The sequence below is a fragment of the Canis lupus genome, chromosome 7 (genome assembly GCF_048164855.1).
Source record: "Canis lupus baileyi chromosome 7, mCanLup2.hap1, whole genome shotgun sequence".
Classification (NCBI taxonomy): Eukaryota; Metazoa; Chordata; class Mammalia; order Carnivora; family Canidae; genus Canis; species Canis lupus.
Window position 1 is genome coordinate 25,920,152 of NC_132844.1, and position 26,485 is coordinate 25,946,636.

At 38.9% G+C, this 26,485-nt stretch overlaps 1 long non-coding RNA gene across 6 annotated transcripts in view; it reads left to right on the top strand.

Annotated features, from left to right (window-relative positions):
- LOC140636680 (uncharacterized) overlaps positions 1-25,955 on the top strand; it is a 47,895-nt gene extending 21,940 nt beyond the window's left edge. For 2 of the 6 annotated variants that reach the window (XR_012033901.1, XR_012033900.1), the window contains exon 4: positions 25,701-25,955. This is a non-coding gene — a long non-coding RNA (uncharacterized lncRNA). Of the gene's footprint in view, positions 1-5,804; positions 6,522-25,700 lie in introns of those variants that run through there. The other 4 variants (XR_012033899.1, XR_012033898.1, XR_012033897.1 and 1 more) reach the window with 4 other exon arrangements.
- Positions 25,956-26,485: the final 530 nt, after the last annotated feature.

Here is a 26,485-nt window from a genome sequence, read left to right on the forward strand (position 1 = left end):
TTTTCTAAAGGAATACTAACTAAAGCTTGAAGTGATGATTGTTACCCTAATCTTGCTTCTAACATTTTATAGGTTACTATATAGTCAAGTTGTATCATATTCTGCAAAAATAATATTAGCCATAGAGAAGTCAAGAGGTTTCTGTCTCTGCCTTTTCTCCAAATTTCAAATTTCAAATTGTCCTTTTCCCATTTGAAAGGAGGAGGGGGAAGGATAGTTCACTGATAGCTTTTATGGAGACTATATATATATAGCTTTATATATATATATAGCTTTTATAGAATGACTATAGAATGATTTGTGAGCCCAGAGGGTTTACGGTTATTTTATGAAATTCCCACCATCTTGTGGAGATTTATAGTTAATTGTTAAATTTAATTCTGTTCAAAGTGTTTACTCCCTTTCTTTTCCTTCTCTCTACTATCAAAACATTTCCTGGTAAGTTTCCTCTATAACTTTGTGTGCATGTACATGCATACTGCCATTCCAAATGGTGCCAAGTTCAATTTCATGAAGATAATGTATAAAAATCATAGCAGCAAGTTTCTTTAAATTGAGAGTGCTTATAACACTGATGCTGCCCTGCCATGTTAATATAAATGAAAATTATTCTTTCATAAACACTCAACTGTGAAATTCCTCCTGGCGGGTGAGAGAAACCTACAGGTGGGTTCCTACCCAAAGAAATAGTGCAGATTGGACTATGATGGGCTACAATAAAGGACTAGGTACTTGTATTAGGGAGGATTATACTATGCGTATGAAGCAGGAATTCCCAAGCACTCTGCAACTATGGAAACTGATGTATGAAGTCTGAGGTCCTGGCACAGCAGCAGCTGATTTCTATCATCTCTGTATTTTCTATCCCTGGAATTGTCGGGTTTTCATTACCAGGACCTCTAAGTTCTAGTTAGATTCTTTATATATGCGTACCAATCCACAGCCACATTTTCAAATGTTCTTAATTTTAACTATGTATTTCCTCTTCTATTCTCAAAATCAGTTAGTGTCATACTCTAATTTAGGTGCTACAATCACTTTAATATTTGCCTTAGGTTTCTTTCTTTCTTTCTTTCTTTCTTTCTTTCTTTCTTTCTTTCTTCCTTCCTTCCTTCCTTCCTTCCTTCCTTCCTTCCTTCCTTCCTTTCTTTTAGGCTCCACACCCAGTTCTTTTAGGCTTGAACTCATAACCATGAGATTAAGAGTCATATGCTGAGGCAGCCCCGGTGGCGCAGCGGTTTAGCCCTGCCTGCAGCCTGGGGTGTGATCCTGGAGATCCAGGATTGAGTCCCACATTGAGCTCCTTGCATGGAGCCTGCTTCTCCCTCTGCCTGTGTCTCTGTCTCTCTCTCTGTGTTGGCCCTTTAAGTTTTTAGTTTGTCTCATTTTAGTGTCTTGACTTGGGGGCAGGTGTCATAATCAAATAACCAAAAGCAATATATGGTTTCCTATAGCCTTTCCTAAAGAGAGGATTTGGTTTTGTCTTCCTGGAAAATAAACACCCTACCTCCAACCCATTTTTTAAGTGAAGGGTTTCTATGCAAAAATGGCAAAAATCAAAATAGTCTCAAAATATCCTATCGTACTGTGTTACCAGAGGTAGAGCAAGTATGAAAGAAAAAGCTTCCAAATTTTCACATTCCAGCTACGTGAAGTAAATAATTTTTTTCTGAATTATATTTCCTTAAATTTTTGTGAATTAGTATTGAGAATTGCATTATTTTTTCAGTAAAACAAACAAGAATCTTTTAAAAATACTTTCAGGGACACCTGGGTGGCTCAGCAGTTAAGCATCTGCCTTCAGTCCAGGGTGTGATCCTGGGGCCCCGGGATCGAGTTCTACATCGGGCTCCCTGCATGGAGCCTGCTTCTCCCTCTGCCTGTGTCTCTGCCTTGTTCTCTCTCTCTCTCTGTCTCTCATGAATAAATAAATAAAATCTTAAAAAATAATACTTTCACAAGAGACAATAATAGCAAGGATGAGTTCAAATTCAATTTACTAAGTGTTGTGTTAGGTCTTTGAGGTTTTTGATTGTTGATAAACCTATGCATATTACTTGTGAAATGTCTATTGATTTCAACCATATGGTAAAAATCATTGCTTAGTGGAGAAACAATAGCTGTGAAATGATAAAATGAAAAACAATATAATATTTATTTTTTAAAAGATTAATAGGAATACAAGGAGTATAATAAATTCCTCTTGTAACATAATTGACTAGCAGTAATAAGAATGTAGAAAATATTGGGAGAAGAATGTAATATTAACCACTTTTTAATAGAAAGTATTTATAATATATATCTTCAGTAGCTAAATTTCCTTTCCCACAGCTCCTTGTATACAGATAATTTTTGCTCATACAAGCCTTTGCATTATTTACAATTAGTTCATAGTCATGATGATAGAGATTTTAACAAGAAAATATTAACTTCCTCCCCTAAATCTCCCCCGAGATCGACAACTTGCAAATACATTCCTTGCCAGAGAAACACAGTCTCCATTCTTTAACAACAAGATAACAGCTTCTTCACAGCTATTCTCTTACTTGATGAGGGGCAAAATGTCACCTTTGCTGAAAGCAACCCACTGCTTTCACAGCAATCAGAGATCAAAATTCCAGTTTATAGATATAAATTGCACATGGACTTTCATAGGAAAAAAGATCATAGATAGTATTAGGTTGTTGTTGCCTGAGCTAAGACTTGAGGAAATATAAAGAAATCCAGGATAAACTTAATTTTATGATTTATTTAAGAATAGTACCTGAATTTATTACAAAATCCTGTTTCCCAGAAGTATAATTTTAATAAGTTCTTCAATACTTATTGCAAGACCACTGACATTGAACCAAATTACTGTAATCTACATCTAGATGGTGTTTCAAAATATGAATAGATGTGGTCCCCTCCCTTCTTTTTTGGTTTTCCTAACTCTTCCCCAAGGACAACTGAACCAGAGAGCTGAGGCAGCAACTTTCTGCTTTTGTTTGTTTGCTTGCTTTTTAGGTTCAAATCTCCAGGGCCAGGTATAAGGCAGAAAGATTGGAAAGAATACTTGATAAGTGAGTTCCACTCTATCCCAACCTCCCTTTGATCCTAAGAGCAATGAAAACAAAACCAAACCAAACCTCCATACAAACCTCATCCTGCCCTGGATGAGGAAGAAGATACTGGAAAGGAAACAGTAGTCAGATGTTAGTGACAAGTTCCTTGAAAAGATGTCTGCACCTCTTCAAACAAAATTCTGGCTTGGGAGAGGGATGTTAACAGACTCTACAGATAAATTTGGGTATCCAAGAGTGGGTGTGTCTGGTGTCCTGCCTTCTTTCAGGTGGCCCCATGGGTCAGATGAGACGCTCTGGGTGGCAGAAATAATAAAGAGGCTTCCAGGAAGAAGTTCAATTGCATACAACTTGCTCTCTCCCCTGCTCCCTCTCCCTCTCCCTCTCTTTCTCTCTCTCTCTCTCTTTTTTAAAGATTTTATTTATTTATTCATGAGAGAGAGAGAGAGAAGCAGAGACACAGGCAAAGGGAGAAGCAGGCTCCATGCAGGGAGCCCGACGTGGGACTTGATCTCGGGTCTCCAGGATCATGCCCTGGGCTGAAAATGGCATTAAACCACTGGGCCACCCAGGCTGCCCATCCCTCTCTCTTTTTAAGAACTGTACATAGTAGATACATAATTAATGGATTAGAGCTATTTATAAAGAATATCAATGAATCGATCAAATATTTATTGAATGTTATATTGACCACCTTTGAAAACTTTTTAGAAAGTTATTGTGTAGCCACATAACATGTGTTTTCAGATCCAGAGAAAGGAAAAATTCAGAGAAGAATGAAATAAGATTCATGGAGGAGACAGGTCTTGGGTAGGAGGTGGAGATATATTGGTTTTTAGTAAAAATACAACAAATCCCAAACACAAAAACCAGGCAAGGAAAGAATAGGTCTTCAAAAGAATAATCTTTTATTCCTGGAATCCCCTGTAGGCTAAATCTCACCACTTAGCATGGCTCTACAGAAACTGAAAAGAATTAAAAATGAGCAATAAATGACAATGCCTTTTCCCTTCAATGTGTCCAATCCAGTAATGGGCAAAAGAGTGCCTTTGTAAAGGCTTGGTTGTCGATGCAAATATGCAAGGAGACCACTTCAGCAGGAAAAAGGGCCAGGGAAAAATTACTGCTCCCTATTTTTGTTTCTCTGGCTAGTCTTCTGGTGGAATTGTCAAAAAAAAGTATTCTGAAATGTATTAGAATCATCAAAACTAGAATAGTTTTGATAATAGAATCAAACTAATAGAATCATCAAACTAGAGAGCGCATTGCTGCTTATGTGAAGAACCAAGCACTACACTTTGGGGGATTTTCTCAGATGCCACATCATGAAATCGTGTGTGTGTATATGTGTCTGTGTGTGTGTAGTTCACAATAAAGCCCTTGCACCTGTGTCTGACACATCATTCTCTCCAGGTGCTTTTCACACAAAGCTTAGCTTCTGTATAACTATTCCATTGCTTACTTGGAAAAGGTATTATGAAATTGCTGTGGACTGAATTGTGTCCTCTCGAATGAATAGTTAAGCCCTAGCCCCCAATGTCATGGCATTTGGAGATGAGGTTATGGGGAGATTTAGATGAGGTCATAAGGGTGGGGCCATTGTGATGAGTTTAGTGCCCCTTTAAGGAGAGAAGCCAGAGTTTGCTTTCTCTCTACCATGTGAGGACATGGTGAGGTATTTATCTACAACCTAGGAAAAGAGCTGTCACTAGAACTGACCATGCTGGCACCCTGATCTTGGACTTTCAGCTTCTAGAACTGTGAGAAAATAAATTTATGTTGTTTAAATCCCAAGAAGTATTTTATTATGGCAGCCTGAGCAAACCAAGCAGAAGAATTGGACTCCCTAGTGTGAGGATGTTTTCTGAATGTCAAGTGGTTATTCACTTTTAGTCTACAGGAGTGTATTAAGATGAACACAAACTACTGCTTCTTACCACTTATATATCATTACATCAGTGCCAGAGCTGGTCTGCATAAAATGCCAGTGGCAAAGACACACCAATTGTTATTATTTAAGAGAATATGACTTAGAAAACAGAAATATGCACAGTTGACAGAGAAGCCCTTCATGTTGTCTCAGGGATTAAGAAGTCTTACATTTTCCTCTGTTAAGGCCAAGGTTTTGCAATTTGTACAGCTTACACTTTCTCTGAGACTCTTATGGAAAAATAATCTTGTGCTGCTAATTATCATTGCATACACAGAACTCAAGATTTTTTGTTTGATGTGTATGTCTACTTCAACAAGTACAAACCTGAAAAGCAGAGTTTAATGCTTAAGATTTGAACCATCTACCAGAGAAAATGCCTGACTCTGTAGCAATGTCTTCTTGGAAAAGTGTAGTGTGGAGAAACTTCAGGATAATCAGACTGAATGATTAAACTAATCCCAAATTGGTAACGGCTTGCATCAGGTGTGGAGGCCTGTGCAGGAGAAAAACTGCTTGAGTTATTTAAGCCACTCATAAGCCAGGAAAAAGAATTATCAGTCTCACCTTCGGAGGAAAGTCACATTATCCCATGAATTATTATGACTGTGCTGCATATACAGAATCAGGGCTGTCTGTATGAAAGTGGCAGCTAGAAATTATATTTGAAGTCTTAGAAGGCCAGCAATCCTTCCTTAGATGCAAGCTCCTTCTATATGAAATTCTAGTATACTTAATTTTATTTCTTTTTTTTTCTTAATTGTATTTCTGTATGCATTTTGATAATCGTGAAAATTTTATTTCCAAAACAGGTGCACAATTATTTTGGGACCAATAAAGGAAAGAGAGAGTTGAAAACAGAAAAGAAGAAAATGACAAAAGTGTTAATGGAAAATTAGGAGAATAGGATTTTAAAAATCTAGAGTTAGACAAAGACGGAAAAAAATAAGCCTAATGTTGGAACCAGCCCGCTACCTCTGTTAGGACAAAGGACCCTGAGATATCTCTAAAGGAGCAGGTGAATTGGGGCCTCGCTTCAGGCATGCACTGGGATTCTGAGGACAACAGTACAAGTTCTGAGTAATGAAAGAGGAAAGGCCTTAGCATTTGGGTGAAGAAGCAGGTGCACAAAAAGGACAACTTTTAGAATGGACATTATCTCCAGGGAAGTGAAATGAGTTTACCAGCATTTTTGTGGGACTGTAAGTGAAGGAGATTTGGAAAACTTTCTAGAAAGCAGGAAATGGTAAATAAAAGTTAGTTGTGTGGTGCCCATTATTACTCATTTAAAATGTTTTTAGACCCAGCCTCAATCAACCCCAGTCCCTATCTAATAGGTCAAACACGTAGCAAAAGGAAGACTATATTTGGCAGCTGTTTTTATATCTGTTCAGGTTCATAATTCCAGGGACGCCTGGGTGGTTCAGTGGTTAGGTGCCTGCCTTCGGCTCAGGTCGTGATCCCGGGATCCAGGATCGGGTCCCGCATCAGGCTCCTCTGTGAGGAGCCTGCTTCTCCCTCTGCCTATATCTCTGCCTCTCTCTCTCTGAGTCTGTCTTTCATGAATAAATAAATAAATTTAAAAAAAGTTTCATAATTCCATGTCTGCAACCCTGGGGGACACAGGCGTTTCAGAATTCATAGATGTTTTTAAAAAGGCATTAATTTTAGGAAAAGTATATGTATATACATGTTTTGCTGAAAAATATTGGGGTGTTTGATTATTTGATTATGAGTTACTTTCCCTAGCTCTATCAGGCTATAGACATAGATATAGATGTTTATAGAGAATATAATATTATTTGGTATCTCTCTTTGGTACAGTTTGGGAAAGTAACTCATAATCAAGTGTACCAGTATTTCTCAGCAAAACATAAATATCCACATAAAGTAAAATAAAGATTATAAATGGTCTTCTCAGTTTAGGCTTGGATTTACTGCCAAATGAGTGTAAGTTGGGTTGGATTTTACTGTCAACTAAATTATAAATAACATTTCAGGTTTATGGGATGCCTGGGTGGCTCAGTGGTTGAGTGTCTGCCTTTGGCCCAGGGCGTGATCTGGAGTCCCAGAATCGAGTCCCACATCGAACTTCCTGCATGGAGCCTCCTTCTCCTTCTGTCTGTGTCTCTGCCTGTCTTTCTTCCTCTCTTTCTCTGTGTCTCTCATGAATAAATAAATAAAATCTTTTTTAAAAATCTTTTTAAAATTCCAGGTTTAAGAGATTTTTAAATTTCAGACATAGGGCTGTGAAATTATGAACTTATATGACTTTCTTTTTAAAACCAAAACTCAGTTTTGGCTAAGAACTATTGAGTTCTGTATGCCAACTTGTACTTTTTCCACTTTTTCCATGACAACTGAGGTCATAAATCTGGGTTGGACAAAGTATAGAGTAGATGGACTGATACAGCAGCCCTCATGAGAGCTGACTATGGAGGCATTTCCTCATAGAGACCAGGGATGCACAGAACCTCTGAAAGAATCTTGTTTTGTGATGCTGCTCAGAAGGACAGGTTAAAATTTTCCACAATTTTATCAAAAGTCTTTGATGAGGTTGAGGAGGTAGGCAATCTTATTAGAATCTGTTTGGGCCTTACAGATGGTCAGGAGTCCAGGGTGTTTCAATTCTGCACTGCTTCATTTTTTCATCCCAGAATGCTGACTCGTCCTATCAAACTCCAGTAAGCCCCCAAGCAGTGAAGAGCACATTCTGCTCAGCACTTAAGATAAAGTGTATATTTTATTGCTCACCAATAGCATTCTCTCTCTTTTCATCAACAAGATCTCAATTATGCTGCTAAAAACATGTTGCATGGACTATTACTAAAAGTCAGACTGGGATCTAAACTGCTGAGCCACCCAGGGATCCCGTCAGACTGGGATCTAGTGTGCCATTAACTAGCTGACCCTTATGGCTTCAAAAACTGCAGCCCAGCCTGCAGTTACGCTAGCCTATGCCTCTAACAAAAAAAGAAATACCAACACCAAACTCTGCTACACCTGGACATGAACATTTTGGGAAAAATGAATAAGTGAACAAAGTAGAGAAGCAGAAGATAGGAAATACAGGAAATGTAAGGAAAGTAGATAAGAATCTCCCAGATAAGATGATCCCAAATCTATCTTGGATTGTAACTGAAAAGAAAGCTTGAAAAGCAGGGTAGGACCAGGCAGGGACTGATAGGCAAGTGCTATAGTGTCTCCATTATTAATCTTTGTAACTTTTGTGCCAAGTGTAGGGGGGATAATAATAATAATAATAATAATAATAATAATAATTATTATTATTATTATTATTAATTTGCACAGAACTTTTTTTATGTGCTAAGCATTGTCTAAGTGCTTTATGTGACTTAGGCTTTTTTTTTTTTTTTTTAAGAGATGTAGAGATCGGGTTGGGAAGGAGCAGAGGAGAGAGGAAGAGAGAATCTTAAGCAGGCTCCATGCCCAGTGGAAAGACTGAGGTAGGGTGGATCTTAAAACGGTGAGATCATGACCTGAGCTGAAATCAAGAGTCGTATGCTTAACCGACTGAGCCACCCAGTGCCCCTGAATTAGCTTATTCACTTCTCACAGTAACCCCATGAAAAAGATACTATATCCACATCTCATAGATGAATAGACTAACAAAAAGAACAGGGAAGCAAACTTGCCCAGATTTGTGGAGCTAGGAAAGAGTAGAGGTGGGATTTAAGCCCAGACAGTCTCACTCTGAGTGAATGAGTACAGGGATCAAACAAGAGAAGAAGTCAAAGTAATCCCAAGAAAAGTGGTGATACTATTAGCAAGATGGAGAATGAGGCTGGAATGGAAGGGAAGTTGCAGGGTGGACAATGGAATTGTTCTGGTATCTAAACTCCCTTGTAGTTAGATATAGCCCTCAAGTTTTGTTTTGGGATCTTTCCTCTCAGAATCTCAGTCTGTGTAGCTCTCACACACTGGACTCTATTGGGCCCTGAACTGTGGAGGCAAGTGATTCAGGTGATTCCATCCTGGCCAGGCATTCAGGTCCCCTGGCCCTAGTCATTTATGGGTGACTGATCTCAAAGGAACCCATAAGACAGTAGGAGTCTTTTTTGAGGAGAAAGGCAGATGCTCTTGACTGCTGAGTTAGAACTCAGAGATTGTGAAGTCCAGAGCTGCTGTAGCCATCTGCTATCATATATATGGAGTCTGTGACTAATGCCCACACAGTAGAGGGAGAATCAAGCTGTGGAGGGTTGCTGAGCTCCAAAGACAAGGCTTGAGCCCTGAAACCAGTCCAACTATCCCTCATAATGAAAGCCTCAGTTATATGAACCAATAAATCCCCTTCTAAAATAAGCTACATTTGTATTAGGTTTTTTTTTTTTTGTAACTTAAAAATACATACACTAACAAAAATAGAATAAGAATTTGGAAGAGAAATAAGTTTGGTTTGAACAAGTTGTGCATGAGGTTGTTAGAACAGTAACTGGAGATGTTCCACAGACATTTGGAAATATAAACTAAAATGCAAATGTGTAAAGATGTCTGCTCAGAGAATCTCCCTTTAACAGTTAAAGTTGATGATGAGGCTAATTGAACAATGAGCGTGATTAAGCAGGTGATAGAGAGTAAGTGGAAAACCAAAGACTGAGCTCTAGGGCAGTGGTCTTCATCAATTTTCATAATGTATGTGCCCAGTCAATATATTTTTTAGGTTCTAAAATATTTCTATCATAAATTTAAGTAGTTGCAAGTTGTGTAATTTCCTGCATATTCTAAGTTTGACATTTTAAATTAAAATGGTTATATCACTCTTTTAAATGTATCACATGTAATGCAAATGCTATACCAATTTGATATCTATCATGAGCCATTTAAAAAAATATATGAACTCTTCTTTAATAAAGGAATTTTACATTGTCACCTTCTTTCTTTCACCTTCTTTCTTTTTCTTCTTTCTTTCTTTTCTTTCTTTCTTTCTTTCTTTCTTTCTTTCTTTCTTTCTTTCTTTCTCTCTCTCTCTCTCTCTCTCTCTTTCTTTCTTTCTTTCTTTCTTTCTTTCTTTCTTTCTTTCTTTCTTTCTTCTTTCTCTTTCTTTTTAAGAGTTTATCCATTTGAGAGAGAGCATCAGAGATAGAGGACAAGGAGGAGGGCAAGTCAGAGGGAGAGGTAGAAGCAGACTCCCTGCTGAGAGGGAGCCTGACTCAGCACCTGATCCCAGGACTCTGGATCATGACCTGAGCCGAAGGCAGAGGCTTAACTGACTGAGTCACCCAGGCATCCTCGCCTTTTCTTTTCAAATTAATTTCTATTGCATTTCTCCACACAATTTTATCCCAACATAATATATTTCAATATTCGAAAATTTTTAGTGGATAATCCTAACATCCTTCTGGGCCACAAAAATATTTTTAGTTCTAATTTACCAAAACAATGTATATGTATTATGATTTGAAAAATATTAACACAAAACATTCAGGCAATGTAATGGAGTGGAAGAAGTTATGTTGTGGCAATATTACTCAATTTTTAAAACCTCTTTCAAGTTATATGCTAAAAATATTGCAACTGACAACTTGATTAGGGGCTCCATCAATTTTGTTGAAAGCACAAAAACTTACAAAGTATTTGTTAGTCATTAGAGTCCTTTGATTTCTCAGAAGTCTCCCAAAGAGGCTTCACTAAGAGTTAGCAAATGAGTATTAGTTACTCTTACTCATTCACTTAGAGGCATCCCAATGTACTCAGAAAGGGTTGGGAATATTGAGAAACTATTGATGTCAATTCACCTTTGCAAATATATGTTGTGATTGACTTTTTTTTTCTGAGAGGAGGTAAAATCTTTGGAACTTTAGGTTAATTCATTCAGTCTATTGAAAAACGTCCAACATGTAAAATGGCCACACCAGCCCTTTTGTCCAGCCAATGAGCCAAATCATACTTTCCATCAGACGAAATCTGATTTATTATTTATTATTTATTTATTTTAAAGATTTTTAAAAATTTATTCATGAGAGACACAGAGAGAGACTCAGAGACATAGCCAGAGGGAAAAGCAGGCTCTTGCAGAGAGCCCAATGCAGGACTCGATCCCAGGACCCGGTGATCATGACTGGAGTCAAAGGCAGATGCTTGACTGCTGATCCACCCAGGCGTCCCTGATTTCTTTTTTAAATCAAATGTATAAATTAGTATACATCCAATCAATTATCCTCCTTCTTAATTCTTTCTTTTTTAAGATTTTAATTATTTATTTGACAGAGAGAAAGCACAAGCAAGAGGGAGCAACAAAGGGAGAGGTAGAAGCGGGCTCCCCCATGCAGAGCTTAATCCCAGGGCCTTGGGATCATGACCTGAGCCAAAGGCAGACTCTTAACCAACTGAAACGCCCAGGCACTTGGTTCCTTCCTAATTCTAATGCTAGAGTTAAGTGTTTAGATTAAGTCATGGAGCTTTGCTAGGAATTCATTACTAAGTGAAAGAAAAGACTATTATTTTGCCTAAGATTCTTTTGTTTTGCTCTCAGGAGAGTATATCTTCAGGGACAATGCACTTTGTGATATTATGTAGATGATCCAGATAATGAGGTCTTTGAGTAAAAATGGCCATGACTTCTGCTGTCCTCCTCTACCATCCATCTAATATTGAAATATCTCAAAAATAAAAAATAAAAAATAAAATAAAATAAAATAAAATAAAATAAAATAAAATAGAAATATCTCAAAGGGCCTGAATGGCTCAGGATGTGACTCTTGATCTCAGGGTTGTGAGTTTGAGCCCCACCTTAGGCATAGAGATTGCTTAAAAAAGTAAAATTTAAACATCTCAACAAAGATTTCTAGCAATTTACTTCACTCTTAATGGAAATAAATTTAAGACAGAGAAAGGTGCTAAGGTCTACTCTGGGCTTATGCTATCTCAATTAAAGATGGCTTCATCAATATACAATGGAACATTACTCAGCCATCAGAAAGGACGAATACCCACCATTTGCTTTGATGTGACTGGAACTGGAAGGTATTATGCTAAGTGAAATAAGTCAATCGAAAGACAATCATCATATGGTTTAATGCATACGTGGAATATAAGAAATAGTGAAAGGGATTATAAGGGAAAGGAGGGAAACTGAGTGGGGAAAAATTAGAGAAGGAGACAAACCATGAGAGACTCCTAACTCTGGGAAACAATGGGTTGTGGAAGGGGAGGTGGATGGGTGGATGGGGTAACTGGGTGATGGGCAGTAAAGAGGGCACTTGATGGGATAAGCACTGGGTGTTATACTATATGTTGGGAAATTGAATTTAAATAAAAAAATTTTTAAATGAGATGGCTTGATCAATACAGATATTTTGATTTTTTTTTTTTTGATATTCTGAATTCTCCCTATGTTTTCACTCTCTGGTTTTTACTCTCAGGGCAATACAATATGGTAAGTTCTGGGCTGCACGAGAGACATATCTTTATTTTGTAATATGAGAAATGCAATTATAAAAAGAAAGCGAAGGTGGGAAAGGAGGACAGACATGTCTTGAGTGTGAGATGTTCTTAAGCAGATCAAGTTTAGAAAAGAATGGCTATGGAATTTGAGGATTTGGAAATTTGATGGTCCTAAAACTATTCACACCCCGTTATCCTTTGAAAAGTCTTAGAGTACTCCCAGGGTCATGCAGATCTCAATGAAAGACTTTGCTTTACTTGTAGGAAGTTTGGAGAAGTGGAATCTTCTGAATTAATTATCAAGGAAACACTCGTGGAAAATAGGTTCTAAACCTGGGGTCTGTGGATGGGCTTTAGCATAGTGCATAAGCTCCCTAAAACTATGCTAAATTTTTTTTGTGTGTTTGTGCATTTTGGAGGGGGGGGGGAAGGATTTCCACAGCCTTCATGGTAAGTAACTATTACTAAAAATGTTTAAATTTCATGTTATGGAGAGAATGTCTTAATGTCTTACTGTAACTAATGCATTCTTCCTTACTAGTGAAAGTTGAAAGATTATCTTATACCTTACAGGATTCCAAAAAGTTTTCAACAGCTTACAAAACTCTATATAATAAAACAAAATAAAATATTACTTTAGGCATGTGAGGGGCCAGAGTAGATAGAACACAGGGTAGGAAAATAATGTAAAGAGCAAGAGTAGAGCATAAAATGCTTGTTGAGAGGGTCTTTGTACCCTTGCTAGGTCAGGCCGTGAATGTGGTTATATACTTTCTACCAGTCAACACGGGAAGGACACAGTCATCTAACAATATCTAGGAGTTGGATCATCTATTCTTTTCACTGAGTCCAAATAGAAACCCTTCCATAGTATTTCATGAAGAGATTTCTGAGGAGCATAGTGGACAGTGTCCTCAGTAATACCTTTACATTTTCTATAATAGTGATCTTTATAGGATTGCTCCTTATAGTAGCCTTAAGTGAAATGATTACGCTTCCTAAGAACTTACCATGTGAAAAACACTTAACGAAGATATTTATTTACATGCATCATGTCAACTAATCCTCACAAAACCATTGTGATACAGAAGAGAATCAGGCTGAAGTGATAGTATGTAACTGGAGACAGGTCATAAAAAGCAGTGTGACTTCTTGCCTCATTCTGTATTTCTCTTGGCTCACTCGCTCTGGGGGTAGACCCCCCTCTCCCTGTGTTGAGGGGCACTCAAGCAAGTTATGGAGAGACCCACTTAAGTGAGCAATTAAGGTCACCAGCCAATAGCTAATAAGGAACTCTTCTGCCAACAGCTATGTGAGGGAGCTTGGAGGTAGATTTTTCCAGCCACAGTTGAGCCCTTGCAGGACTGCAACCCGGGTCAGAAGCTTGACTGCATCCTTGTAAGAGATCCTGAGTCAAAGTACCTAGCCAAGCCATTTCCAAATTCCTGACCCATAGAAACCAATATAATGAATGTTATTTTTAAAAATATTTTATTTTTTTATTCATGAAAGACACAGAAAGAGAGAGGCAGAGACACAGGCAGAGGGAGAAGCAGGTTCCCCATAGGAAGCCCTGTGTGGGACTCGATCCTGGGACTCCAGGATCACACCCTGAGCCAAATGTAGATGCGCTTAACTGCTGAGCCACCCAGGCATCTCATAAATGTTATTTTAAACCACTCGATTTGGGAGTAATTTCTCATGTGGCAATAGATAATTAATAGAAGTGGTAAAGGTACAAACCTCTCTGATTCTTTAGTCAGAAACAAAGAATAATTTAGAAAATATTTTAGAAAATCTGCGTGAATACATTCAAAGCAAAACCTTTCAAAAATTTGATGATGGTCATGTAGTCTCTCCCTAGAAAATGTACAAATGCACAATACTTAAATACAATTTCAAGGGATTTAGAGTCTTCCTGAGGCCTATCCAGGAATCCAAGGACCAAAGGTTAAGAATGTGGTTTAGAGTAGTGCTTCTTGAACTTTACTGGACATATAATTCTTATTTTTTTAAAGATTTTATTTATTCATAGAGACAGAGAGAGAGAGAGAGAGAGAGATAGAGAGAGAGAGAGAGAGAGAGAGAGGCAGAGACACAGGCAGAGGGAGAAGCAGGCTCCATGCAGGAAGTCTGATGTGGGCCTTGATCCTGGGACTCTGGGATGACTCCTTGAGCCAAAGGCAGATGCTCAACCGCTGAGCCATCCAGGTGTCCCAGATTTACAGGGTTTTAAATCATGAGCCCATTTAATGTTGGGTAATGATTGAACAAATATAATGACTTTAATTCTGGAATACTTAGTCTCTACCCTTTTTTGGGGAAGTAATGGTTAATTCTTTCTTGAAGCCCATCTTATAATGTTTGAATAGAGACATCATCTATATAAGAGGGTGTTTATCTTTCTTTTCTTCATAGTTGGGTCATGTATCCAGATCATGGAAAAATGTCAAATACAAGGGTAAAAAAATATCAAAGGGAGAGACCATTGCATGGGAGAGACCCATTTTGCCTCAATGGAAATCATTAGCTAACATATCAAGAAATCACTCTTAAAAAAAAAAAACACTCTTCTTTTTTCACTCTTTTTCTCAAGCTACTTTAAGTATATACAGATTTTAAATGAGCATAAAACAAAACAAAAATTTAAAAAAGATTTCTATTTGAGTTCATGTAACCTAACCAATAATTTATTCTATTCTCAAAGGAGAAGATGGATGAATAAAAGATGAGATAACTATTATTTGTGGCAGAGACAGTAATGGTCATTAAATGCTCCATTTGATCTCCTAATTTATCAGTCCTCTTATAGTTTGTAAGCCCATGTAACTAGTTTGGGAACAAAAGTCATCTTCAGATTGAGGTAGTGAAAAGTCTATGTATGATTTTTCAGTCACTCTTTTCTTCTGATCAAGGATGCATGTGTTCCATATAGAGCATCCACACGTTGGTGGGGCCTTGGTCAGCCTGCGTCCCAGAAACTCCTCTGATCTGTGATGGATGTGTAGTATGAGCAAGAAATAAATCTGCATTAAGTTTTTTTAAAAAGATTTTATTTATTTATTCATGAGACACACAGAGAGAGAGAGAGAGAGAGAGAGAGGCAGAGACATAAGCAGAGGGAGAAGCAGGCTCCATGCAGGGAGCCCGATGCAGGACTCCAACCGCAGACTCGATCCTGGGACTCCAGGATCATGCCCTGGGCCAAAGGCAGGCGCTAAACCACTGAGCCACCCAGGGATCCCCTAAATCTGCATCAAGTTAAGCCACTGAGAAATCAAGATTAATTTGTAACCACAGTGTAACTTTGTAGATTTCAACTAATACTTTAAAAAAAATGTATTTGATAGAGTGTATTAGGGGGTGGTGATGACTGCATAGGGAGAAAAGAAAGAGGAGAGGGAAAAAAAAGAGGAGAGGAGAAGGAGGTGCAAGGAGATGTGATGTTAAATGTAATGCTCAGGGAAGGCCCCACTGAGAGGTCGACACCTGAGCAGATAGGAAGTGAGGGAGAGGATGAGTTGTGTCTGAGGAAAGTGTATTTGGGGCAGAAGGCATAGCCCTTAAGTGAAAAACTGTTATCTCTAGAATCAGCAAGAAGGATGTGGCTGAGCAGACAGAGCAATGAGGAGAGTAGAAGGTCAGGTCAAGAGAAGAACAAAGATGGGCCAGTGTGAAAAGGTTTGGATGGACGGTCTCACTCCATCCCTGAAAGGGAAGGGTGGGTGGTGGGGATGACAAGCAAAATGCAAGTCAAGGTTTAGTAGGGCAACACGTGCGAAGGCGAGACACTGCTATGTTCCAAGAACAGGTGCCAAAGAGAAGGCTGAAGAGCTGGGCCTGAGTCAGGCAGGCCCCTCAGGGCTCAGGGGACCATGGGAGCAGGCTGGGATATTGCCCAGTTGGCAAGGGCAGAGATGAAAGGAGTGTAAGTGGGGAGTGGATGGGGCAGATGTGCTTTAAAAGATTCTCCTTGGACACCTAACTCTGGGAAATGAACAAGAGGTAGTGGAAGGGGAAGTGGGCAGGGGGTTGGGGCGACTGGGTGATGGGCACTGAGGGGGGCACTTGGCAGGATGAGCACTGGGTGTTATGCAATATGTTGGCAAATTGAACTCCAATAAAAAATAATAATAAAAAAAAGATTCTCCGTGGCACTGCTGAAGAATAGACCGGCAGGGTTTTATGGGAGGAGGGGGTGGCGAGAGACACCCAGGTGAACAGATTTGCGACAACCCCGGAGGCTGAATCAGTAGGACTTGCTGGTGGACCTTATGTGAGTGGGAAGGTGGAAATCACACCCTACCTATTGGTTTTCAACTAATACATTTTTCTTTCTCCCCTCCCCCACTGATACATTTTTTTGTAAGAGTTCTCCGACAAGATAATTGAAGAGCTTAATAATTTTAATAGGGAAATGGCTTTCTCTAAAGAATGCCTGCTCTTCATAGCAGACATTGGTTCGAGAAATCCAGCATTAGTTTAAAAAACACAGAATTGGCATACACATTGGATGGAAGATGTAGTAAGTTACCAGGTTAAAGAATTGCCCTTTGAAAATGGGATTACAGTACTATTGGTATCTAATTTGACAGGTTTCTATGTGTAGAGTTAATGAAGGTGAACAAAGTAGTGTGCATTCAGAAACAGTGCTTCAGGCTTGACAATTTACAGTCACACAATCTCCTGTGCTCCTACTCTTTTATTCATTTAGGTTGAGCTTTTAAAGTCAATATACAGGAACGCCTGGGTGGCTCAGCGGTTAACCGCGTCTGCCTTCGGCCCAGGGTGTGATCCTAGAGTTCCAAGATCAAGTCCCACATCAGGCTTCCTGCATGGAGCCTGCTTCTCCCTCTGCCTGTGTCTCTGCCTCTCTCTTTCTGTGTCTCTCATGAATAAATAAATAAAATATTTAAAAAAATAAAGTCAATATACAACAGATGAAAACAATACTGATACTTGATCAGAGAGCATCCTAGATTGTGGGAAGCTAGGGTTTGAGTTCAAATGTTGGCTCTACTGCTTCCCAGTTTTCTAAGTGTCTTTTCATTTCTGTCAAGATTGTTCCTTTCATTCAGAGTTGTTATGATCATATTATGGTGATATGATGTATATCAACTGCTTAGTCTGGGTTCTGACCCCCAGAAATAACTTATAACTATGATGATAATAATGATGGTTTCATCAACCAAGATCCGAGGTTCCACAGTTTAACTCGCAAATTTATACCTTGAATAACTTGGCCCCAGATCTTGCCCTCCTTATCCGATCTGATCTGATAGTTAAACTCAGATCCTGCTGTAACCCAAGATGAGTTTGTTTGAGTGTGTGTGTGTGTGTGTGTGTGTGTGTGTGAGAGAGAGAGAGAGAGATATTTCTTTCTTCCTTTTAAAAAAAAGAGAATGAAGGAGATTAATCATTTTTAGAGAGTAATAAGCCAATAGCGACTTCTGATTTGTTTCAAATGTCTTGTTACTGTTTATGGCTTTTGGCTCCTGCAATCTTTATCAAACTGCTTGCTGAGAGAGTCCAGTTTGTTGAGGGACAGTGGCATATATGTGATCAGCAATCCATAGACAAGACGTGAGAGGAGCAACCTTGCCCTTGAAGTGGCATTGCTGAATTTTAGAAGACACTGTATAGCAAGAAGCCACCCATAGAATCGAGAAGATTCCTGATCCTTTAACCTTTCCAGGGCCTTAAATCTTACCATCCAATCCTGAGAGTAAATTACTTCTAGGTAAACGATATAAAGGAATGGAAAAGGGGAAAAATAATCATTTTATCCTCGTCCAAATATGCTATTTGAGAGAAAGCAGGGGGAAATAAACATGATATTACCTGTAACTATATCCAAGGTGGAGATACAGCCCAAACTTTTTCTAGGTTTATCTTACTTGCTACCTTTCAGGATACCTAAGAATTTTTTTCTTTTGAATAAATATGTTGGAATCTTAAGGAGTGACTCACCAGAAAGCTTAAGTCGGGGCTCCACAGGAAGTCCCCACCAATCCTTCATGGGCGATTTAGGAAAAAATGAAAATTAGAAAAATATAAAAGAGAAGTTATATATCCAAAATTCAGGGTATGCTTTTATTAGGGAAATTTGAGAGTTAAATTGCATGAGGATGAAAGAAGTAAGCATGGCTAATTCATCTTTATTTCTGATGGATTTTTTTTAATGTGGAGAGAAAAACTCTAAAAGTTCTCAGGCCTATTTCTCAACTAAAATTTGTTTCCTTTAAATTTTGTTTCACATTTTGTCTCTTTTCTTTCAGAACACTGTTACAATTTGTAAGTGTATATTTATTTGTGCTTATTTAGTACTTGTTACCCCTACGCAACCATAAGCACTGGGAAGGCAGGGATCATACATATTTTGTTCATGTATACATTTTTGTTTGTCCATCATTGGTGTCTGGATGAACAGTATCTGGTACATGGGAGGCATTCAATGAAAGTTACCGAATATACAGTTACATCTTATAATGTTATATTTTTATATATGTGATAAAGCTAAGTTCTTTTTAGAATATATACATATATTTTCTATCTGTAGAATATATATATATATATATATATATATATATATATATATATATATATATATATATCCCAGAAAGCCAATATATTAGAATCCTTACCTTTAACTTACCAACTGGTCATATTACAATAAAGAAATCTGGGGATCCCTGGGTAGCTCAGCAGTTTAGCATCTGCCTTTGGCCCAGGGCATGATCCTGGAGTCCCAGGATCGAGTCCCACATCAGTCTCCCTGCGAGGAGCCTTGCTTCTCCCTCTGCCTGTGTCTCTGCCTCTCTCTCTCTCTCTCTCTCTCTTTTAAATATTTATTTATTCATGATAGACACACACAGAGAGAGAGAGAGAGAGAGAGGCAGAGACACAAGCAAGCTCCATGCCGGGAGCCCGATGCGGGACTCGATCCCAGGACTCCAGGATTGCACCCTGGGCCAAAGGCAGGCGCCAAAACGCTGAGCCACCCAGGGATCCCTCTCTGTCTGTCTCTCATGAATAAATAAATAAATCTTAAAAAAAAAAAGAAAGAAATCTTAGCTGCTGAGGGTACTCAAGGGAGTTTAACAGATTAATCAAGTAAAAAACTGTTCACTCTCTAATATTGTCTGGAACCTAGACATGCTATATGGGTGGTATGCTTCAGTCTGTGTCAGGCACCATGCTACATAAAGAATATGCAATAGAAAATAGTCTTTACTCCAAAGGAGACAACAATTCAAGGGGAGGCAGAGCAGTGAATCCTCACCATGTATGATGGCAGGGTTGGACAACATCGAAGGAGTACTCTTGGGGATGCTTCACTCAGGATAGGGCAGGCCAGGGATGATTACCAGAAAGGTGTTGCTAGGGCTGAATCTTAGAGGATAATAGGAATTTTTGGATAGTCAAAGAAAAGACATTACAGGCAAAGTCATGAGACATGGTAGGTTCAGTGTACCATGACTAGTATGTATTAAAAGAACAAAAAGTTGGGTGGCTCAGTTGGTTGAGCATGAGACTCTTGGTTTCAGCTCAGGTTATGATTTCAGGGTTGTAAGATCAGAAAGACTGCTTGGGATTCTCTCCCTTCTTCTGCCCTTCCCCCTGCTTGTTCACACACATACTCTCTCTCTATGTCTGTCAAAAATAGATAAATATTTTTTAAAAAAGAACAAACAGTTGATTTAGAGGAGTGATGACAAAGGAGTTAGGGAGCTTGACAAAACAAAATTGAAAAGGTTTCAAGGGTCACGCTAGGTAGTTAAGATTCTGTTTCCAAAAGCAATTGCACAGCACCTGGCATAGAATATTGACCATCGCATTGCTGATGGTTCTGATGTAGAGGCTGCTCACAATCGATCCAGAAATCAAAAGGCATGGTCACAGAATTGATGTTTGGCATCAGGACTGCTACACTGACATCTTTCCTCTGTGAGAGAAACATCATTGTTGAAACACTTAATTTTCTGCATTTTTAAAATCCAAAGATCATAGGCATGAATATGATGGGGCAGCTGTATATGAAAAGAATGATGAATAAAATTGAAAAGCTTAGACTAATACACATTTAATACTTACTCAGAGCTCCTTTACATTTCCAATACAATAATTACTGATATCAGGGATCTAGGCTGGGAAACTATTGATGAGCTTCTTGGGGTTCTTTAAACATGTTGAAATTTTAGATAAAATTGTGAGAACGTGTACATTTCTTTTTCAAGGGAGAGGTTTTTGAATTTTTATCAGGTTCAAAAAAGTCATTGACTCCAAAAAGGTTAAGATCCACTGGCTTCTATCATAGGCAACTAATACAAAAGGGCGTGAAGCAACATTGCTTGGACATGGCACTGTGATTTATAGTGGCAGTGGGAATTTCTTTTCAAGGTAGAGTTAGCAGGTGGGCGGGCCAATACCCAGTGGTCTAATAAACAATCCCCCAAACCCCAGAGACTTCTCAAAATTGCAGTTTAACTCCAGCTCACCTCACAGATCAATGCAGTCAGTGGTGGGAGGTGGAGAGTTATGGGGCTGTGCATCACAATGTCAGGAGGGTCTCTGTATACAGACCTTTATTTTTATTTATTTATTTTTAAAGATTTCTTATTTATTCATGAGAGAGGTAGAGACAGAAGCAGGCTCCCTGCAGGGAGCCTGATGTGGGACTCTATCCCAGGACCCCAGGATCATGACCTGAGCCAAAGGAAGATTTTCAACCTCCGAGCCACCCAGGCACCCCTGTTTACAGACCTTTAGATATTCGGCTCCTTCCATGCTGTGGCTCTGCCAGATTCAACATGTCACCTCAAAGGACCTGGCATCATCCAGATGGCACAAAGGGGAAAAATGAGAGTACATGGGGGAAGGGATGCTCCTTTTAACTGCCATGATGGGGCAGTAACACATCCGTTCTCACATTTCACTCAAAAGTAGTAATCATATGATCCTACTTTTAGGTGCAAGGAAGTCAGGAAAATGTAATTTATCCAGGTACAGAGGAGGCCAAAAGACATTTGGCATATATCTAGCTAGTCTCTGCCATGGGGAGTTTTAAAAAAACTATTTGAGGGTCCCTGGATAGCTCAGTTGGTAGAGCATATGGTTCTTGATCTTTGGGGTTGCAAGTTTGAGCCCCATGTTGGGCTTAGGGATTACTTAATAATAAAATTTAAGGAACACCTGGGTAGCTCAGCGGTTGGGTGGCTGCCTTCGGCTGGGGTCCTGATCCCAGGATCCAGAATCCAGTACCGCATGGGCTCCCTGCGGGGAGCCTGTTTCTCCCTCTGCCTGTGTCTCTGCCTCTCTCTCTCTCTGTCTCTCATGAGTAAATAAATAAATCTTGAAAAAAGTAAAATAAACTTAAAAAAAATAAAAAACTATTTGGGGGGCAGCCCCCGTGGCGCAGCGGTTTAGTGCCGCCTGCAGCCTAAGGTGTGATACTGGAGACCCAGGACCGAGTCCCTTGTCGGGCTCCCTGCATGGAACCTGCTTCTCCCTCTGCCTATGTCTCTGCCTCTCTCTCTCTCTCTTTGTCTCTATGAATAAATAAATAAAATCTTAAAAAAAAACTATTTGGATTTTTATCCACTGGTTATGATTTTAGTCTAGATCTAAATGTAAAAGAGGGATTGAACTACATATCTTTTCTCGAAGACTTATAGTTGTATGTAAGGGTTTTTAAAATGTGTGCTTTGTTTAAAACATATATTTTTTAAATATTTTATATATTTATTCATGGGAAACATACAGAGAGAGAGGCAGAGACACAGGCAGAGGGAGAAGCAGGCTCCATGCAGGGAGCCCCATGTGGGGCTCAATCCCAGGACTCCAGGATCAGGCCCTGAGTCAAAGGCAGACGCTCAACCACTGAGCCACCCAGGCGTCCCTAAAACATATTTCAGATCAGGAGCACACCCTGAAGAATTCGCTGATTCATCAATGCCCTCAAAGGTAGTCACCCATTCACTGTCTCAGATGAAAAGTAGGCTAGGCATCTAAGACTTCAGTATGGAAAAAGTTTTCTCCCTCTAATCTTTTATTTACTAGAAATAGCTAACAGTTTATGAAGGCCTAGTGTATTTTATTGTCAAATAAGATTCACTTTCTGCTCTTGTTCTGATAAGCTTCTTTTTAAGTCATTAGTCCAGGGGCCCCTTAACTGAGACTGTATAACAAGTCAATTCCGGAGGGGAACATGAAGATCCAGTAATACGGGTCATCTAAGAACTGAAGCATATTAAAATGCTTTGCTCTAAAAGACATTTTCAAGTGACTACTTTAATCATATAGAATTTTGCTAATTAAACAGCCAATTTAAATGCCAACTCTACTAACTGGATTTTGAGTTACATTTAATCTTAATTGTTTCTGTTCTCTAAAAATATACATAAGAACTTTAAAATTTTAATTTCACTTTTTTACGCAGCAGTTAACTCTCCCACACAGTTAGCTCCAGCAGTCACAAAAACAGAAATAAGTGCTTGCTAAGGGTATAGTTTCCCAGCTTTAAGTTTTTAAAAAATTCATCTGTTGAACTGTTTATTTATTTAATTTAAATTCAATTAGCCAACATATAGTACATCATTAGTTTCAGATGTAGTGTCTATTTATTTATATTTTAAAAATATTTATTTATTTTTAAAAGATTTTTAAGTAATCTCTACACCCAACATGGGGCTCAAACTCACAACCCCAAGATCTCATGCTCCACCAACTTAACCAACCACGTGTTCCATGTTGAACTGTTTAGATTAAATTCTGCTCTTTGTCTTACCAGTCTCACAAAAGCTGAGCAGACAATGTGGTCACTTTGAATGTAGTCGTGGTCAAATTTTGACTTTACATAGTCTTTTTTTTTAGGTTTTATTTTATTTTTTTTATTCATTTATGCATGAGAGACACAGAGGAGAGAGAGAGGCAGAGACACAGGCAGAGGGAGAAGCAGGCTCCATGCTGGGAGCCTGACCTGGGACTTGATCCCGGGTCTCCAGGATCACGCCCCGGGCTAAAGGTGATGCTAAACCTCTAAGCCACCGGGGCTGCACTACAGTCTTTTTTGGACTTTAAATAGTTTCTTCTCCATTTAAATGGTTTCTTCTCTTCTTTGAATACATTGAGTTAAGTAGAACATATTACAATTTTATAAAACCAAACAAATAAGTCTTGCCTCTTCCTCTTGATTTCTAAGTCATGATCCTGGCTCTGTCTTCATTTGTTCATTTAAAAAATATATTAAAAATTTTAGGTGTGCCTGAATGGTTCAGTTGGTTAAGCATCTGATCCTTGGTTTTGGCTTAGGTTGTGATCTTCTGGTTGTGGGATTGAGCTCCGAGTCCAGTTCTGAGCTCAGCATGGAGTCTGCTTCAGATTCTCTGTCCCTCTCCCTTCCACTCACTCTCTCTCCTTCTCAAATAAATAAATATAATCTTAAAAAATATATACATTAAAATTTTTCTACTTAAAAAAATTAAAAATAAATACAAATTTTCCACTTAGCAGTGTGACCTGGGCAATTTACAGTGCATTATGGAGCCCTACATTCTTTATCTCTGAGACAGGAACTATCTCCTAAGTTTTTTGAGAAGACCTCAAATAGAATGAGGAATAGGAAGGGCTTTGAAACTTTTCAAGGGCTGTAGAAATACAAGCTACCATTATCAATCTAACTCGAAGACCTCAGAAGGGTGGAACAAGAAGCGTTGCAGTTCAGAGAAGGAATAACGTGTGACTGGAAGAATTTCTTTGAAAGGGAGATGTGAGAGTGGGGAGGCAGGATTTGTGCTGGGCCATGGTGGACAGGGAGGAGGTAAATATGTGGAGAGGAGAGGAGTGGGCACCTTTGGCAGAACTGTAAACGCACACAGGTAGGAATGAACGACTCAAGCTGGCCAGCTCTGAAGCAGGTTGTTGGCTTAGGTGTATTGAGGAATAAACTTAAAAAGTGGATTGGGATCAAGTAGAGAGCATCTTTTCATCGACAAGGACCTTGCACTTCTGATGAGGATGTAGTGGGATGGGTTTGGTAGCTGACAACAAGGGAGAGTAATCAGGTGCACGAAGACCAGGCAGAGGGCTGCCTGGTGGGAGGAAATAAAAGCTTGAACTGTATGACAGCAGTGGGGTAAGTAAGAGGGTATATAAGGGAAATAGAAAATCACTTCTGTCATCATCGCATGACTGCTGCCCCCGCACACACCACAAAAAACACAGCATTGCAAGAGAGTAGCGTGGATTTACTAGGACAGGTAACAGAAGTAGTCAAGAATGATTCTGAGCTTTAGAGGTTCAGTGACTAGGGAAATGACATCATCAATAGGCAAGATGGTGCTCTTCTGGGGAGAGAAGGAAGCAGGTAATGTTGGATATATTGAATTTGAGGTGGAGATGGAGATGTTTGTGAAAACGTCAGGATTTCACTGCCTGGAACCCCTTGCTTTGATTGTTATGTCCTTGTAATATTGAGTGTTGTAATATTGTAGTGTCTTGCACGCACGGTACAGTCATACTTCCATGCCTTTTCTCTTTTCTTGTGTTACCTCTGATGAAATGTCTTTCCTACCTTTATTTTTATTATTTTTTAAAGTCAGATTTAGTGATGTATAATCTACATACAATAAATCCATCCTTTCTAAGATGTATGGTCTGAATATCTACAAAAATATACAGTCATGTAATCACCACTATACTCAAGATATAGAAATTTGTGTATGTGCCTTTGGAGTCCATCCCCTCACTCCATCCCCCAAACACTAAACTGATGTCTGTCCCTAAGGTTTTGCCTTTTCCAGAATGTCATATAAGGGAATCACACTTTGTATATAGCCTTTTGTGTCTGGCTTCTTATCGTAATGATTCTGAGTTTTATTCATCTGTTGCATGTATCAATAGTTCACGTCTTCTTTTTGCTTAATAGCATTCCTATGTATGGATGTGCCATACTTTGTATTTACACTCACAAGTTGAAGAACAATTGAATTATTTTTAGTTTTTGGTTATTATGCTTAAAGTTACTGTAAACTTTCACATACAGGTTTTTTGCATAGGACATATGTCTTAATTTCTCTTAAATAAATACCTAGAAGAGGGATTGCTGGATCGTAATGTAAATATGCATTATATATTTAACTTCATAAGAAACTGCTAACCTGTTTTCTAAAATGATTTGCATTTCCACTAACAACGTATGAGAGTTCCAGTTACTCTGTATCCTCATAGGCAGTGGCTATTTTGGGTGTCTTCTCTCTTTCTCTCTCTCTCTCTCATTCTCTCTCACTCTCTGTCTCTCTCAGGAAAGCCAGTTACCATGTTGTCAGCAGCCCCAAGGAGATGTCTACATGGTAACCACCCTGTCCCCGCCCAGCCGCTACTGAGGAATGGAGGCTTGCAGCAACCACATGAATGAGTTTACAAGTGGATTCTTCACCTGACTGAGCCTTGAGATAACTGTGGCCCCATCTGATAGCTTGGGTGCAATCTCATGAAAGAACCTGATTCAAAACCATCCGGCTAAGGGGCTCCCAGAATTCTGACCCTGAGAAACTACATAAGATAATAAAATGTTTTAAGCTTCCAAGTGTGGGATAATTGGTTATACAGCAATAGGTAGTTAGTACACTGAACTAAGTAAGACACTGGTGTGGAGTTCAACAATGATGCCAGGTGTGGAATAGAGGTTTCATGTGAAATTATGAGAGAAAACTAATTTTGTGTGGATTGTGCTTAAGGTCACAGCTTGCAACCCTAGTTCTGGGACCACATCCAAAATATCTTTATCTCAAAGGATATAAATAATTTTCAAAATAAAATTAGTTTTATTAATTTTATTTTTTAATTATTTATTTATTTGAGAGAGAGAAAGTGAGAGACAGCATGGGGGAGGGCAGAGGGAGCGAGGGAGAAACAGACTCCCCGCTGATCAGGGAGCTCAACTTGGGGCTTGATCCCAGGACCCTGGGATCCTGAGCCACACAGGCACTGCAAAATAAAATTAATTTAATTTAATTTTATTTTTTTTAAGATTGTATTTATTTTTTCATGAGAGATGGGGGCGGGGCAGAAGTACAGGCAGAGGGAG